A 9,414-nucleotide genomic window follows, 5' to 3' on the forward strand; every position below is an offset into this window, starting at 1 on the left:
ATGGATCTGCCCGACGCGTTTCGAAGCTCCATCTGCTTCTCTTCAGGGGCTTTAACGGAAGCGGTGTGCGCACCCGCTACACTTCTCCAAATACGTATAACTCACCCGCCGATGGGAGGCTCCAATGAGACTTCTGGGAAGTGTAGTGCGGAAAGCACACAATCAAGTCCTGGATGGACTCCACAAGTGGGCCCGTCCTCGATCCCATGTACGGCTGCTACTTCACTGCCGTGACCCCCACGTTAACGGGGTGGTGCATACTCTGCGGCTGGACTGCCGCATATAGATTCTCGCTCCAAGGTTGTCCACCATTGAGTAGCACGCGAGCAGCAGCTTTATTTATGTGTAGGTGAGGACGGGGATCCGCTTGTAGACGCCGCTCCGTAATGGATCTGCCCGACGCGTTTCGAAGCTCCATCTGCTTCTCTTCAGGGGCTTTAACGGAAGCGGTGTGCGCACCCGCTACACTTCTCCAAATACGTATAACTCACCCGCCGATGGGAGGCTCCAATGAGACTTCTGGGAAGTGTAGTGCGGAAAGCACACAATCAAGTCCTGGATGGACTCCACAAGTGGGCCCGTCCTCGATCCCATGTACGGCTGCTACTTCACTGCCGTGACCCCCACGTTAACGGGGTGGTGCATACTCTGCGGCTGGACTGCCGCATATAGATTCTCGCTCCAAGGTTGTCCACCATTGAGTAGCACGCGAGCAGCATCGGAGCCTCCCATCGGCGGGTGAGTTATACGTATTTGGAGAAGTGTAGCGGGTGCGCACACCGCTTCCGTTAAAGCCCCTGAAGAGAAGCAGATGGAGCTTCGAAACGCGTCGGGCAGATCCATTACGGAGCGGCGTCTACAAGCGGATCCCCGTCCTCACCTACACATAAATAAAGCTGCTGCTCGCGTGCTACTCAATGGTGGACAACCTTGGAGCGAGAATATATATATACATGTAGCGCTCAAACACCGTAGGTTTCCTGGTATTGGATCAGAGTTATATTTGTTTATTTATTTATTTAGGGTATTTCGTGTTTACATTTGGATACATTAGTGCTGTTGATCCTGGGTAACATGTTATGGTGTTTTAAGTGTTATTTTTTTGGGTTCAGATGTTCTTTGTAGCATCAAATAAAGGTGTTTTTGCCGTTCGTGCATTTTAATTATAAAAATGATATTCACCATGGGATCCAAAAATTAATAATGGGGTTATGTTATCTAGTTATATGAAAACGTAATCAGGTGTTACATTTTATGTTTCTGGTCTGTGATGTTGGTAATGGTAATGCAGTCACTGGGGGTCACGGTGGTCACCAACGTCAGCGAGTCCCTGTCTGTGAAACACACTCAGACCCCAGGGGGCCCCAGGGGTTGGTTTTACTTAAAGTTCAGGGGCTGGTCCTTGTATTAGGATCTGTTTAACACCAGAAGGTGACCAGAGGGGTGTCCCATCTGACCTATCAGGGCTCTTATATGCTGTGGGTGTAACAAATATGATAATAGGAGGAGACTGGGTTGAAATGCTGAGCCATTGTCAGCCCTTTGCCCTCGGCAGCCTCGTCTCCACGTCAGTGTCACCTCCTCTATGAAAGAGGCCTGACAGGAATCCAGTCTGAGGGGTCAGAGGGCAATCAGAGGTTACTGGGTCATAGTTGTATCAAGGAGGGGTGTTTACTTCCGGTGCCCCGGGGGCCTCCGTACTCTGGGCCCTAAAACTAGGGACCAGGCCCCCCTTTTAACACCGACTCAGAATAACAAGACAGAGCAGCCAAAGCTTACTGGGGACCCGCATGAATGAAAGGAACAAATGGGGGAAAGAAACTGCACCCTTACCCTATCCGTGCACACTTTTTACATCCGGTGTAAACATAGATACATTTTGATTTATAACTTGTTTACATTTGACATGAATAAATATGGAAACATTTGTACTTCATTTGTACTCCAATGCTGCAGTCGTATCTTATCCTACCCGATTTTTAAAAAAGTTTTTCTATTCGGGCCTTTTAAATTGAAGTGATGTCAGAAAGGGAAACACTGAAGAAAATGCCTACAAATGTGTGGCTCCTCCGCCGCTCTCCCAGAATGCTGTGCGGGATTATTCGGGGTCTGCCCCCTGACAAGGCTGCTGATGCCCCATTACCTCCTCGTCCTGTCTTCCTCGCCACAGTAATAAACATATGAGCCTCCGGCTCCACACAGAACTCCAAGTAAAATAAAAGAGCAGCGCTCTAGTCTCCCCTCCCTCCTCCCATATGGCCCCAGAGGCTTCCACCAATCACATAAAAGGACACATATCAAGCAACTCAGCCTGTTCTTTTTTTCTGCACTTGGGACCTTCCTTTAGTTTTGCGTTCCTTGCAGTTGGCTCCGTTCGAGCCTTTGGAGTCTGTGGACCTGTAGTTTTTGACTCTCAAGGTGGTGTTTCTGGTGGCGATTGCCTCTGCCAGGCGTGTGGGAGAGTTGGGTGCTTTCCTTCGTTCTGCCCCGTTTTTTTTGGTTTTGGCGGACCGTGTGGTCTTGCGACCTCATCCCACCTTTGTTCCTAAAGTGGATTCTTTTTTTCACCGGTCTGCCGAGGTGGTTCTTCCGATTCTGTGTCCTGATCCCTCCTCGGCTGAGGAGTCCCTTTTGCACCTCTTAGATGTTCGGCGTGCCTTACTGATTTACATTTCTCGCACTTCTCCCTTTTGTAAGGTTGACTGCTTGTTTGTGAATTATGGTTTGTCGCGTCAGGGTATGAAGCCCTCCCTGTCCACGATCAGTCGGTGGATTAAGGAAGCCATTCTTTTGGCCTATGCTTCGGTATCTGTGGTTCCATCTCTTCCTGTTCAGGGTCGTTCCACCAGGTCTGTTGCTGTATCCTGGGCTTCTTTCAAAGGGGTGTCTATGGAGGATGTTTGCAGGGCTGCTACGTGGTCTTCTCCGCATACCTTCATGTCCCATTACCGCCTCCATATTGGGGGTGGGGGTTCTGTTTCGTTTGCCTCTTCTGTTTTGACTGCTGGGGTGCCTTAAGAGGTTGTCCATTTTTTGGGTTGTTGTGCCTCTGTATATTAAAATATGTTTCGCTGCACTGGTGGTGTGGTCTGTTTTCCTTACATGAAGCTGATTGCTTTGGTATCGGCTCATATGTTTATTACTGTGGCGAGGAAGACAGGACGAGGAGGTAATGCCCTGGTTACTTACCGGTAATCTTCATTACTCCGAGTCCATGTCTTCCTCGCCACAGTATAGTTTCCCTTCCCTCCCGGCCCTGGTGGTGGCTTCATGTCTGCGGCTTGGTTTTCAGGCTGAGTTGCTTGATATGTGTCCTTTTATGTGATTGGTGGAAGCCTCTGGGGCCATATGGGAGGAGGGAGGGGAGACTAGAGCGCTGCTCTTTTATTTTACTTGGAGTTCTGTGTGGAGCCGGAGGCTCATATGTTTATTACTGTGGCGAGGAAGACATGGACTCGGAGTAATGAAGATTACCGGTAAGTAACCGGGGCATTGCTGCTCCATGGCCCTGTGGGCTGTGAGTGCTATGGCGTTGCTGCCCCCTGGCGGTCACCCTGAGCATCTGAAGATACCTGGGAAGAAGCCAGGGTGCACCTGAGCTGGCCCTCCCTCCTCTGTGTGAACCAATCCAGTGTCAGGACTGAGGTCGGTGCTGATAGTAGAGGGTGAGGGGGTGTAACTGGAGCCCCCCCCTCCCCCAAACCCAAGGCAGCCTGGGGCCTGTGGCAGGTGCCGGGGGAGGGAGGGGGGGGCTCAAGGAAGCAGCTGGAGGGTAACTGGAGAGGGGTTTGTGGGGCCCTCAGCCTGGTGAGGAGACACAGGAGTGAAGATGGTCCTGGGGAGAGGGGTGTGGCTTTTCCTGGCTCCAGGGGGGGCAGTAAGAGGCAATGCGGGGGCTGCTGCTGTCCTCTGGTCCTGGGCTCTGGGTCTGGAGAAGTTCCAGGGTTGTAAATGATGAGACATGAGCAGGTTCTGGCACAAATCATGACCCCTCATTCCTTCTGGTTTGTCAGGAGTGGGGTGTCTGTGACCCCATTGATGGTCAGACCATGACAGTGGCAGTGTGACTTGAAGAATACAGATGGGAGTCTGACAGGACAGACACATCTCAGAGAAACTGAGATACGCAATGTGAAAGCAGCCTCCCATATGGTCTAGCGGTTAGGATTCCTGGTTTTCACCCAGGCGGCCCGGGTTCGACTCCCGGTATGGGAAGTTCACTTCTTGCTATTGCAACATTATAAAATGTATTTTATTCCATCCAAACAAAAATGTCTCTTGAAGTCCTAATAACTCTCACTTGCGTCTCTTCCCTTCTATCAGTCTAAAGCCCTTTGTGGTTTACCCCGACCCCTCGGCTCCTGTTCCCCGCCCCCCCCAGCCCTTGCTGCACAGCTGCTGTAGTATTAAAGAACTGGAGTGAAAAAGCCACAGATCGATACTATGAAGGGTTAATCGATGTTTGCCTTTTACCACACATCGAAGAGTACAGATTATATCAATAGCGCGTGGATTACAAAAGCACCCGTTTCCTGTGCTCTCACCGTGTGAAATGCTCGTTTCTTTCCTGCTCCGCCCGTGCTGTGGAAGAGGCGCTTTTAGAGTCTGTGTTGTGACATTAATAACCCGCTGTGTTGATTTATAGGCGATGAGGATTCAGGAAGTTCCTGTTTTATCTCCTCTGTGGGGGTAGCTCCTGTGTCGCCGATTCTCGGCACTACACCAACTTTAAGAGTAAGTTAAAGCACAGTCATGAAAGGACAGTTTGAAGCATCAATGTGTCATTTTTCATGTGTTGGTTAAAACAAAGTTTTGTGTAGGGTGTTTTAAGGATTTCATTGAGAAATAGACTTCTTTAATTGGACGTTTAACATACACTGTTAACAGATAGAAAGTCAGCACTTAAGGGAAAGGTGACATAATTGTAACTATATGGTTCCATGGTGTAATGGTTAGCACTCTGTACTCTGAATCCAGCGATCCGAGTTCAAATCTCGGTGGGACCTGTGATACTTTTAATTTTTTGCACTTCATTTGTTTTATATTATTCTAGGTATTGAGCAGGGCGCCATTTGTATTTGGTATTTGCTTCCAATTATTCTGGGTCTAGAGTAGTGGGGCATTTGTATCCCTAACGTACCCCCTCCCTTCCTGTTTTCATTCTCCTCCTGGTCTCTGTGGACATCCATACATTATCTTTAGGCGGTGCTGGGCCACACAGGTGTTTTATCATTCCTGTGCCTGGGTGGACACCTTTCTCCTGTGGCTGCACAACAGTAACACACACAGTGTGGACCGGACTCCAGCGCCCTTCACACCGGATAATTTACAAGGAGACACACAGACGGGACAGCAGGGTGTAAAAGAAAGGCTTTAATAAAGTGTTAAATGATACAAATTAAAAATGCTTTTTGTTTTATTTCTGCACTTTATTGGAAACTACCCAACATATGAAGGGAGATGACAATTCCACCAGAACTGTTGGGCAAAAAAGTGAAATATAATCTGTTCATCACGTAAAGCGATCTAATGGCAGTGGGCCGAGTTTACACTAACAGCAAAAAAAAACAAGCATTGGCATAGCCAATAGGTCTCGCCTTCGGGACCTTAAAAGTGTTTCGCCATGCAACAATTGATGTTGTACCAAATATATTGTGCTGCATAACTAAATATCCCAAAAGCGAGACCTATTGGCTATGCCAATGCTTGTTTAAGACGTGTGCCCTTACAGTACCATGTTCCATCTGCTGTAGATTGAAGTCGTGGTGAGGCCCCGTGACTTGAGACCCATGACCTTGTTGAAGGCACCCAGCGCCTGCTCTCCCCATGACAGGACACGGGCCACTCACCTCCATACACACAACAGGGGAGCAGGTGTCTCCACTCACCTCCATACACACAACAGGGGAGCAGGTGTCTCCACTCACCTCCATACACACAACAGGTGCGCAGGTGTCTCCACTCACCTCCTTACACACAACAGGGGAGCAGGTGTCTCCACTCACCTCCATACACACAACAGGGGAGCAGGTGTCTCCACTCACCTCCATACACAAAACAGGGGAGCAGGTGTCTCCACTCACCTCCATACACACAACAGGGGAGCGCGTGTCTCCACTCACCTCCATACACACAAAAGAGGAGCACGTGTCTCCACTCACCTCCATACACCCACCAGGGGAGCAGGTGTCTCCACTCACCTCCATGCACACACAGGGGAGCAGGTGTCTCCACTCATCTCCATACACACAACAGAGGAGCAGGTGTCTCCACTCACCTCCATACACACAACAGAGGAGCAGGTGTCTCCACTCACCTCCATGCACAGTGCATGGAGGTGAGTGGAGACACCTGATGATGCACACAACAGGGGCGCAGGTGTCTCCACTCACCTCCATGCACACAACAGAGGAGCAGGTGTCTCCACTCACCTCCATGCACACAACAGGGGAGCAGGTGTCTCGACTCACCTCCATACACACAACAGGGGCACAGGTGTCTCCACTCACCTCCATACACACAACAGGGGAGAAGGTGTCTCCACTCACCTCAATACACACACCAGGGGAGCACGTGTCTCCACTCACCTCCATGCACACAACAGGGGCGCAGGTGTCTCCACTCACCTCCATACACACAACAGGGGAGCAGGTGTCTTCACTCACCTCCATACACACAACAGGGGAGAAGGTGTCTCCACTCACCTCAATACACACACCAGGGGAGCACGTGTCTCCACTCACCTCCATGCACACACAGGGGAGAAGGTGTCTCCACTCACCTCCATACTCACACCAGGGTAGCACGTGTCTCCACTCACCTCCATGCACACACAGAGGAGCAGGTGTCTCCACTCACCTCCATACACACAACAGGGGATCACGTGTCTCCACTCACCTCCATGCACACAACAGGGGAGCGCGTGTCTCCACTCACCTCCATGCACACAACAGGGGAGCAGATGTCTCCACTCACCTCCATACACACAAAAGGGGCGCACGTGTCTTCACTCACATCCATACACACAACAGGGTAGCACGTGTCTCCACTCACCTACATACACACAACAGGGGCGCACGTGTGTCCACTCACCTCCATACAGACAACAGGGGAGCAGGTGTCTCCACTCACCTCCATACACACAACAGGGGAGCAGGTGTCTCCACTCACCTCCATACACACAACAGGGGAGCAGGTGTCTCCACTCACCTCTATACACACACCAGGAGAGCACGTGTCTCCACTCACCTCCATACACACAACAGGGGAGCAGGTGTCTCCACTCACCTCCATACACACACCAGGGGAGCAGGTGTCTCCACTCTCCTCCATACACACACCAGGGGCGCAGGTGTCTCCACTCACCTCCATACACACAACAGGGGCGCGCGTGTCTCCACTCACCTCCATACACACACCAGGGGAGCAGGTGTCTCCACTCTCCTCCATACACACAACAGGGGCGCAGGTGTCTCCACTCACCTCCATACACACAACAGGGGAGCACGTGTCTCCACTCACCTCCATACACACGCCAGGGGCGCAGGTGTCTCGGGGGTTCAGAAGGAGACGTCTTGTCCCCCCATCATTTAACAGAGGGGGGCAGCAGCTGCAGTCCTGGGGGCCAGGGGTCTGCAGGAACTGCCCTTACTGTGGGTTCCTGCAATCCATCAGCTTGCAGGGCCCATAGTGGTCCAGCTCTATCCTCTGGCAGTGTCCAGTGTCCTCGCTGCGGCACCTTCTGATTATTTGGAAGATAACTCAGCTGGTGACAGCACAGGCCCCGCAACCTCCGGCTTTGACTCCATGAGAAGCCCATACCAGTCCCCATAAACTTTTTTCTTCTTTACACACTACGTTTAACATGACCAAATGAGCCATTTTCCAAACACCGACGGTTGGTTATGGCAAATTTAACCTATAAAATTGCACGAGAAGTTTCTTATTTTAATAATAGTAACTAAATGAGCACTTAATCACTTAACGCTCTTTGAAACACCAAAAAATGCAAATAAATGAGTAAAAGCGCACTTAATCCCATAACACTCTTTGAAAAACCAATAAATGTAATTAAATGGGTAAAAGCGCACTTAATCACATAACACTGAAAAACCAATAAATGTATGTTGTGACGTCATTCCGCTCCACGCACCGCCGTGGAATGCTGGAATGCCGAAGGTTCTATGCTGAGCGCCGGATGCCAGCTGTCAGTTCTCACAGGCTGACTGCAGGCGGCGGGCGCGCTGATGTCCTGTTGCTTATGTTAAATAAATCTTGTTATCAACACACCACTCTCCGTCTCATGTTGTGGCTACAACATGTTCTTGGCGACGAGGGTCAGTCTACAGTCAGCGAGCAGCAGGGCATACAGCGAATATTGAGGCGTGAAAGGTGAAGCAAGTGAACCTTCAAAGGGTGCCTTCACGCGGAGAGAGAAGACGAGCGCAGAAGAAGAAACAGTAAGAGATTGCGTCTGTGCTGGTGTGAGGAGATCTAGAGAGATTACGTCTCTGGCAATCTGTGTGACAGCTGTTAGAACAGACAAGCGAAAATTGCGTCTGTGCCGGTGTGAGGAGACCGAAAGAGATTTGTCCCAGACAATCGGAGCAACAGCTGATTAGAGATCGAGAGCGGAGCGCTGACAAGAATGCTTTGCATGAAGTTATTTAAAAGAGAATGAGGAAAACGTTCACTCCGTGTAAAATAAAAGATTAAATTAAAGAGGAGCGACGATGGTGTATTTACGTGACAATGTCGGAATTATAAAGAGACACATTTGAATGAACGACGTTTTCACTGTGGTGGGTTTACTCTGGAAGAACCAGCTTGGTGTTATGACAAGTTAGACACAGAGCGAGCAGAGAGATCTCTAAGAAAAATAGAGTCATTTGATTAAATGTAAACAACTGTTGCGCAGTGAAGAGTATAGAGAGCTCGAGTCTTTTGTCATAAGTAAATATTTCACGAAAGGGAAGCGTGAAGAATTGAATCTAAACACTCTGCGCAGCCGAGCATGAAAAGCAGCACGAGTCTTCTGGCATGAAACTGACACAGAAAATAGGAAATTACGAGGTGAATAAGCTACGCTCTGTCTTGTATTCACATTCACGTGTAATTGGCACATTTAACAGAAAAGAGCAGTAAGTCTTAGGTAACAGCGCCACCTCATGGTAAATTGTGGTATATGTTGGCCACATAATTTTGAGAAAACACATTTGCCTATGGACAGAACCTTATATGTGACAGTGCCTAGAAATAAGACATTTGAATTGGTTGGGAGCATACATTTGAGTTAAAATGGATGTAAGTGCTCTTGATGTATCTGCAGCCTCCTCACTTTCTCAATCAGCCAGGGAATCCAAGTATAGAGTGGGATGAGTGGATCGAAGTGTTCGATAATTACCTGGAAGCCTT

General features: G+C 49.5%; 1 non-coding gene across 1 annotated transcript; it reads left to right on the forward strand.

Annotated features, from left to right (window-relative positions):
• Window positions 1-4,143: 4,143 nt before the first annotated feature.
• On the forward strand, window positions 4,144-4,215 carry TRNAE-UUC (transfer RNA glutamic acid (anticodon UUC)). Its single transcript has one exon. It is a non-coding gene; the product is annotated as a tRNA-Glu (tRNA).
• Window positions 4,216-9,414: the final 5,199 nt, after the last annotated feature.

This window comes from Lissotriton vulgaris, chromosome 1_1, assembly GCF_964263255.1.
Source record: "Lissotriton vulgaris chromosome 1_1, aLisVul1.2, whole genome shotgun sequence".
Lineage (NCBI taxonomy): Eukaryota > Metazoa > Chordata > Amphibia > Caudata > Salamandridae > Lissotriton > Lissotriton vulgaris.